This window comes from Erigeron canadensis, unplaced genomic scaffold, assembly GCF_010389155.1.
Source record: "Erigeron canadensis isolate Cc75 unplaced genomic scaffold, C_canadensis_v1 Conyza_canadensis_unscaffolded:263, whole genome shotgun sequence".
Lineage (NCBI taxonomy): Eukaryota > Viridiplantae > Streptophyta > Magnoliopsida > Asterales > Asteraceae > Erigeron > Erigeron canadensis.
This window is the reverse complement of record NW_025215673.1, coordinates 64,325-72,500: the sequence shown is the minus strand read 5'-3', so window position 1 is coordinate 72,500 and position 8,176 is coordinate 64,325.

Genomic DNA, 8,176 nt, shown 5'->3' with positions numbered 1-8,176 from the left:
GGTGAGCAGCAAGCAGCCCCTTGTATAGGGTTCCAAACCTATCTTCCTAATAAGAAGAAAGGGGCAAGCCAAAACCTAGTCCTAACAAGTTGCTGGCTTTTCATCAGCCCTTGCGCGCTAGCCTTTTCCCTTACTAGTAAGGGGCTGCTAGTTGTAGCGCGCATTGTACTAGTGAATAGGAAAAGCGAATTGAGATTACTAATGACGGATGGAGGTTGAGGATAGAACATGTTCGGTCCCTCGCCCTTATCTCCTTCGCCGGAGACTTCAAATGATGGGAATCCTATCGATAAAGAAGAGGTATAAGCCCTCTCGATCCAATCCGTCTTCCCTGGCCTCCCCAAAACACTCTTGATACGAAAGAGACCTCCCGCCATAGAGAAGAGATCTAAAGTCTGGGTCCCCTCGATCACCCTCCCTTGAACCTGAACTGGTCGAGAGAGATGAACCCGCACCACATTTTATAACCTTCGAACCGAAAGCCCCAACTAGAGATGGAATTCCAGAACCTAAACCACTCCGTTGAGAGCTCCGTGACTCGTTCAAGGGAAGGTCCACCAATGATTGCCATTCTCCCCCTATCTGTCTCTTGATCCCTCATTCCACCAATCCGTTGTTACTTTACTGATTCATTCAAGGCATAGACTCCCTCTTTGTCTTATTAGCGCAGGTGTTCGTCAAGAAAGCTAAGACTCGAAGAAAGAGGGCTAGGCCCCCGGGAGGGCTTTCAGGGACTGGGTAGGGTGGATTATAGAGCTAGGGGCTAAGGTTTGTCCATTGGGATTGGGCATGGACGAACCTCGACTGGGCCAGCATTGATGAAAAATGACTAAAGAAGAACTTATCCCATCGCATCATTAACCGGTGTAGGATTAAAGATCAGGTCCAGGATTCGGGTAAAATCGACCTTCCCTCTCATCTCAGGGTGAGGCAAGGAATTCAAGCAAATGTCCGTTCTTCAATATCTCGGCTGCTCAAGAAGTTGGACTAGCTGCTCCTCCGACCCGGAGTGGATTCTAGTGGAAGGGCAGAGCAAAGCCTTGCAGTAGGAAGGTGTTCGTTGCTGGGACGGTTTCAAACTGGACTGAAGGGAGGAGGAATTCAATAGTCCTCTCTTCCTGGGGATTCATCACTGGCTAGGGCTTTCGAATCAAAGCACGGGCATCTGCAACTAAGAGGGCGCAGTAGATCATCGATGGAAGAGCCATGTCAGTAAACTTCTATTGGGACTTCTATGGATTAAGGATTCGACTAGAGGGACTCCTAGCAGCAAACTAGTATAAAGGGGCCCCAGACGCAGGAGCCGCCAGCCGGATCGACCAACAAATGATAGGCCAGAGGGATGGGCTCATTCGACTAATCAGTGATCCCTGGGCCTACCTAACACAGATGTCCCTGAAATAGGGGATTGGTTGATCGGAAAGCTCAGGCAGGAGTAGGACATTCCATACAATTCCGATTCGCTAGCCTCTCAAATCCCATTTTTTCATCGGGGTGAATTCTAAGGTTCCTTATTCCGGTTGTAAAGCGGAAGAAGAGGGAGAAGGGGCACAGCCCCACCAGCAGCCCACGTTTCCGACCCGAAAGGAATTGCAAATGAAAGAAGAATCTGTGTGCACTATCCATGGAGTGGAGTGACTATTCTGAATCTCCTCTTCTCTATCTCCCCCTTTTTTGCCTTCGGCTATTACCGGCTGGCAACGCTTGGCCCACCATTGGATTTGTTTGAAAACAATACAACCAAGGTGGCGTTCATTCAATCAAAGCTTTTATGCCCTAGCACTAATGACTCTCTTTGGAAAGAAAGGAATGCAGGGAACAAGTCTTTCCTTTCCACTGGTTCTTGAAAGCTCTCAATCCCCGCTTCTCCCATATTGATTCTCCCTCTCGCATCGGTTCTGCATCAGATAATGAGCCCATGCGCAAACTTTCTCTTTTATTGTATTGGCGCCCGATAGGTAGGCTATTAGATTGAGGCGAAAGCCTGCCCATAAAGGTTCCGATTCGAGCGAGAGCCCAAACGGGGGAGGCGAGAACATCTTGATCGAAAGCTCCACTGTTCTGAATAGTGAGAAAGACTTTTTAAAATTTGATCAAATCGATCGATAATTTTTTAATATCTTAGGTGGGCCAACCGACCGACCGAGTTGGGCTGGGCCTCCATGTCACAGAACCTTTCTCTAGCCAAGAATCCCATTATTGATCGAATCGAGGCGGATCCAATTCATTGGCAAACGAAAAATCTACCGTTTTCACACTCAGAAAAACCTAGAAAAGAGGAAGAGTCACTAAGACAAGAGCTAGGTAAGCAAGCAAGAAGGAGAGGCTAGAAAAGGGGCTCTCCATCTCTAGGAAGATTGTGTCCAGAATCTGGTAATCTAAAGCCTTGCTTCTTCTGGTCGGCTCGTATTAGCCTGTGCTTTATTACAGGTAGTCATTCCCCCGTTCCTTTAGTCTTTTCAACGGTACTTGAATCTTAAGTCGCGGTCATGTCTCGCCCCCCCGGTATAGTGACCGGTTCCATGTTTTCCCCTAATTTCATCAGTTCCAGGCTCAAGTGCCTGTTCATCCATCTTCATTCCAAAGGCGAGCATATCCATTGAGTGACTGTAACTGCTATCGTTTACAGTCAATAGTTCTTAACCAATTTTAGAGCTTTATAAAGCTTTAAGAGAGAATAGGGAGTAAGGGGGACCTTCGCTTCATTAGAAATAGGACTCGGACCTTCTTTCTTCTCCTGCGGAGCCCTGATAAAGTAACCGGCGGCAGGTTAGTACAGTTCCCCTGCTTGCGGATTTTTCCCTGCGCTGATTCAGGAGCCTTCTTCTTTAGTCTAGGATTCTAAAAAAAAAGGCTGGGCGAGAACAAGAAGGGGTCGTCGTCCGGCGGCCGTCTACTAAGCGAAGAGCCGCTCGCTTCCTTTTATTCGCACATAAGATGTGCAGGTAGCCTAGGGGAAGAGAAGCAAGCTAGCCCCGCCTACCCCCCATCTATATCTATATCTATAGGCGGCAACGGTAAGAGCTGGTAAGCATGGTAACTGTATCGGCGGCCGGGGCCGGTGCTCCGCCTTCTATCTAGGTTCCGCTCTTATGTACGCCCCACCTCAAGGGGAACCTCTTCAATAGAAGAACCCGTGTGAGTGGGAAGGGATTGAATCATTCATTCATCTTTTATGTCTTCTTCCGTGATCCATTTCATGTCAACTCTAATTAGTTATAAAAAGGCCTACTTTACAAAGGGAACGTAGTTTCCCGGGAACCTTTTGGTTCCCGGTAACCGGCCGCACCGGCCCGGTAACCTTCGTTACCGTCAGCATTTGGTACTCTTTCAATAGTTCACTGAATTTGGTGTAATGAACCGCAAGCCCTTCAGAAGGACATAATAAAAAAAAAGATAAGAAAGGTTTGGTTACGGGAACCAACGGTGACGAAGGTTACCTACTTTCGGTGGACGTGGAGCCAACGAGTTCAGTCGAACAGCGTAACGAGTCTAAGGTTACAGAAGCGTTCGCCAACTTTGATAGGCATAGCATTGCAAGCAAATAGAGCAGAGAGCTTATCCTTTCTTTCTATTAGAGTCGTGAGCTTGTTGTAGTCGGTCCTAAAGGGAGAACCTTTCTGCTTACTTGCTATATCCCCGCGTCCTTGCACGGCTCGGCTCGTTCTTCGAGCCCTGCTTCGCCCTTCCCCCTCTCCCCGTTCTACCGTCCAAAACAGGCCGTATGGAGTATAGCCAAGTGGTAAGGCATCGGTTTTTGGTACCGGCATGCAAAGGTTCGAATCCTTTTACTCCAGATTATGAACACCCGATCGGATCTGTCAAAAACGAGCTGACGACTACAGGGAAAGCGGTTTTTCTACTACTTGGCATTAAGAGAAGCTGGGTAGCTCCGTAATCTGTCAAGGAGGTGGCTTTCGCCTATAAGGACAGTTGGAGTTGACGGTCCTAGTTCTGTTACAGTAAGAGCTGTTGCTGGAATAACTTGTGTTGATGGAATAGAAGCTCTTCCTGCTCTCGTATCCGATGAAGAATAGGCCCAATCCATGGACTTTTACCCACGTGGTTTAGCTAATTCAATAGCCTTCGGAGAAAAGCGACAAGTACCACTGGACAAGCAAATCACTTTTGGAATCTTAAGGATCCTCTTACGGTGAAATGCCAGAATAGTACTGATATTTCCGTCTCTCTTTAGCTGACTCGCTCGGGATATCCTAGCCAGCGTATGCTTGTTGAATTGAAGGCATACCGCACACTGCTTCAAATAGAAAGATATTGGTTTAATCTCAAAGCCTCGCCAGAAGACGTTCCACAAAAGCATTATTTCATCTTGTTCCTTGAGCAATTGAGGAAGCGAAGCGGGCTGCTTGTCTTGCCTCGAGCCCATAAGAGAAGTACTGCTCTGGACTAGGATGGTGCTGTTCTGCTTAAAACTAGGCTAGGAAATGGGCCTAACTCCACTCGGATGAGAGAGCTTCCTATAGGTTGAAAGGCCCCTCACGGAAGGAGCATTTCCTCAATCTCTTCCAGAAATAGGAGCTCGAAACCTTGCAAGCGGGAAAGCTTCTATCTCTTATAGAGAATAAACATAGGGGAAAGAGAACTACAAGAAGTCTACAACCTTACTAATAACTAAGAAAGGTGCTTTCCTTTACTAATGCAAGACTCCTCTCATTCTCAAAGTAGCTGTCTCCGTCCCGATATTCCTGCTTCTGGAATAGAGTAAGCTTCTCTTCTTTCGCTGCCTCTCCTCTGGTTTAGAACCCCCAAATCCACAATGACAATGATTGCTTCAAGGTCCACCTCTTAATAGAAGACCCGATCCATCTTCTCTTGAATCTCGACATTTCATCCAAAGAATAGAAAATGGTTAACACATGCCGATTGGAGAACGTATTCCCTTCCCAGCTATTAGTGAAACAGGGGCCATCACTCTAATACGAATCGAAAGAATCACTATCGGGTTTGGTACCAACCAAGATTATCGTGGGGTTGAAATACCATCAATTTTGAATAGTTATTAGAGCTTCTAATTAAGTCGATTAAAATAATCTTCTGATTCAATCAGTCTTATCTCGTTCATGCTCCTCACCTGAGAAGCATTTCACTAACCACCTGAGGAGCAGTAACAAGTACCTCCCTTGGGGTCGGGTAGCTACAGTCACACACAGTTCCTGTACACAGTAAGACAGTAGCAGCAGTAGCTACTGTAGCGTAAGACAGTCACTCTCACAAGTATGGTTTAAACAATGTTCTATCGGTTTGACCAGGTTTAACAAGTTTGAAACATAGGGTAGATGGTCTAGCTACCCAACTGTAGCTGCAGTAGCTACACTGTACCTCCTTAGCCGGTAGCCAGTAGCCAGTAGCCAGTGGGTAGGAAACCTTGCCCGCCAACTAAAAAGAGCGATTGAGAGTGGATTTCAGGTTCGATAGTGTCGAGAAGGTATTAGCCACCGGTGACCGTACTTTCGTAAAAGCACCATTGGGCGGTGGTTCCTCTTCTCTTCTTCCTCTTGAACCTCGAACAAAAAAAAGATCTCGCTATCAGCTCGACTAAGAGTTCCGAATCAAAAAAGTAAACTGAACTTTACTTAAGACGAAGGAACCGAGTGCCAAAAAAACCGGTTTCGCTTCAAACTACTAGTAATTAAGACTAAAAGTAAGGAAGTCCTTTTCTTGACTTGGCCTGCGTTCATTATACCTACCCCCTTTTTAAAGAACTTTATTTCAATCTCAACAAAGAAATGAAAGCATAACTCTTTGCTTGTTGTCCTCTTACTTACTCAATTGTGGGGGTCTCTCGGGTGTCTGATCCGATCAGTCTCGTGATGAAGAGAATTCCGATCTTCCACTAAGAAAGGTCTCGTCACGACAACTCAATTTGTCCGGTAAACTACTAGGGGCTCCCCATGGTTTAGTAAAAGGGAGGGGAGATTTGCTCCTCATCCGGGGGTTCATTTCATTCATTATGAACTAAAAAAGGTCTTAAAAACTTCTCATAGAATTCATGATCGGCCATTTCATTTGTGCTTTCAGCAAGTAGGCGACGCGAATCTATTTCTTTCAATCGGATACCAATTGCTTGGATGCGTTTGAAGCCTCGAGATGACTTGCAGAAAAAAAGCTTTCTAGGTTTGTCTTCTGTCTCCGTAACAAATGGTCCATTTATTGATGGGCGAACGACGGGGATTGAACCCGCGCGTGGTGGATTCACAATCCACTGCCTTGATCCACTTGGCTACATCCGCCCCTACCCCCGCACAGGTTTCAGTCTCTATCTACGATCAGATCCTTTCTGAACTCCCCTATGACCGCTATCAAAGAGAAGCTTTTTCCTATACTATAGTTGCAAGTCTATTGTTCTCTTTCCGAATTAGGTGAAACAAAGCTTCAAACAAAGAGGTTGGGCTGTTCACTTCATTGATTTGACTTCACTTTACTTAAGATTAAAGAGAGGGGCCGGGCGGGCAGTAAAAGCTCATTTAGTAGACAGCGAGCGAGCAGCAAGCACCTACTCCTATCAAAATGAAAAGCAGCAAGCTGAACTTGAATTGAAGAAGCGAGCCTCTATCAGAGAAAGGAAAGCCGTTGCGCGTTAGCGCATCCGTTTTCTTGCTCGTTAGCGCCCTTCCTTCGCCTTATCTATTCATCTCTTTTTTCAAATGGAGATTTAGGGATCTCTCTTGTTCATAGATCTTGAAACCAGATCTATCGCCGGAAGAACCAACACTTAAAGGGTGTAAGCAACGGAAGGTTCTCACGCTGTCCCCGACATTGTTCTCCGACGATGCCCCCTGGGCGAAAGGGGACACCATTCTCTTTCTTTCTTCAATCGTTCCGATCAGGACAAGTGGGTTGGTTCGTTTCGTCCTCCTATCTACGCAATTATCTGTCTTCGTTCGTGATCATGTTGGGCGAAAGGTAGTTGTAGAGGAGCGGCTGTGAAAGGGCTCTTCCCCCCTTTCCATTGAAGTAGGGAGGGCTTCCTTCCCCACCATTCCGGCCTATTATTGATAGGGATTTTACCGATGCTGAAGGTAGCTTGCTTACCAAGCCACCCACTTGAGAAGCTGGTCGCTAGAAAGAAGCGACGAGGAAGCGAAGCTGTCTACGAAGCAAAGCTTCTCCCCCTGTAGTCGTAATACTAGGCTCGCCGCTACTTTTATTCAAAAGGTAACCGATGGTTCCCGACTTTCTCTGGTTTCCGCAACCGTAATCATTTTTCCGATTACATAAACCTTTTTTTTTTGAATAGCGATACGCTCTAAAAAAAGTGAAGGATAAGCAACCGTTCTAGAAGCGGTAGCTTCCCGCCTCCTTCATTCCTACTGCCTCCTTCGGTGAGAAGTTCCCTTCCTTTTTTTTTCTAAAAAAAAAAAGAACTGATTGGTCTGCTCAGCAAACGTACAAAGTGGACCGCTGTTTGGCTGACCCCCTTCTTCCCATTCGGGTTGACCCAGAAGTACAGTAAGAAGGAATGGAACCGCTTGAGAGTCGTCTGAAGTTTGGGTAAAGACGACTGACTTTGGAAACGGAACACGAACCAATTTAAGCTATTCCGGCTTCTTATTAAGCGTAGCGAAATCAAGGTTTATGAGAAAGTCAGCGAAGTTTCTATGATGTTCTACCTTTGCGTAGTCTCGGTCCACAGTGACAGTGGAAGGCTCCGCGCCTGAGCCTCGTTAGACTCAGCAGAAGTGTAAGGTGTAAGTGAAGAGAATAGAAGAGATGAAGTCCGCCCCTTAGCCTAGTCTATATCCACAGCTGACGCAACTCCGTACCGACGTCTCACTACTACTTAATTAATTAACGGCTAAACTTTTTCATAACCTGAGCTTTCCTTAACCAGTTGACCTTACTTCGTAACCTTAGCCTCCCTTTCTTTATAGTTCGACTAAGTGACTTCGTAACCGAAACCTACTTTTTTTCTTACTGTAGCAAAGGCCTTCGCCACTTCAAACGGGCGCTTCGCCCCTCTTTTTTTATTAGAAAGAGCGGGGCCTTACTTATTCAGGGGGGTGGGGGAACCCGTAGGAAGGGGGGACGAACCGCCGAATTTACATCTGAAATCGCCAACATGAACACAAACGAAATCTTTAATTTCGTATAGAAAGAAAACGAACCACTTCTATTCTCGGAGCCCACGGAGCGGTATATGAAGAATGGCTTTTTG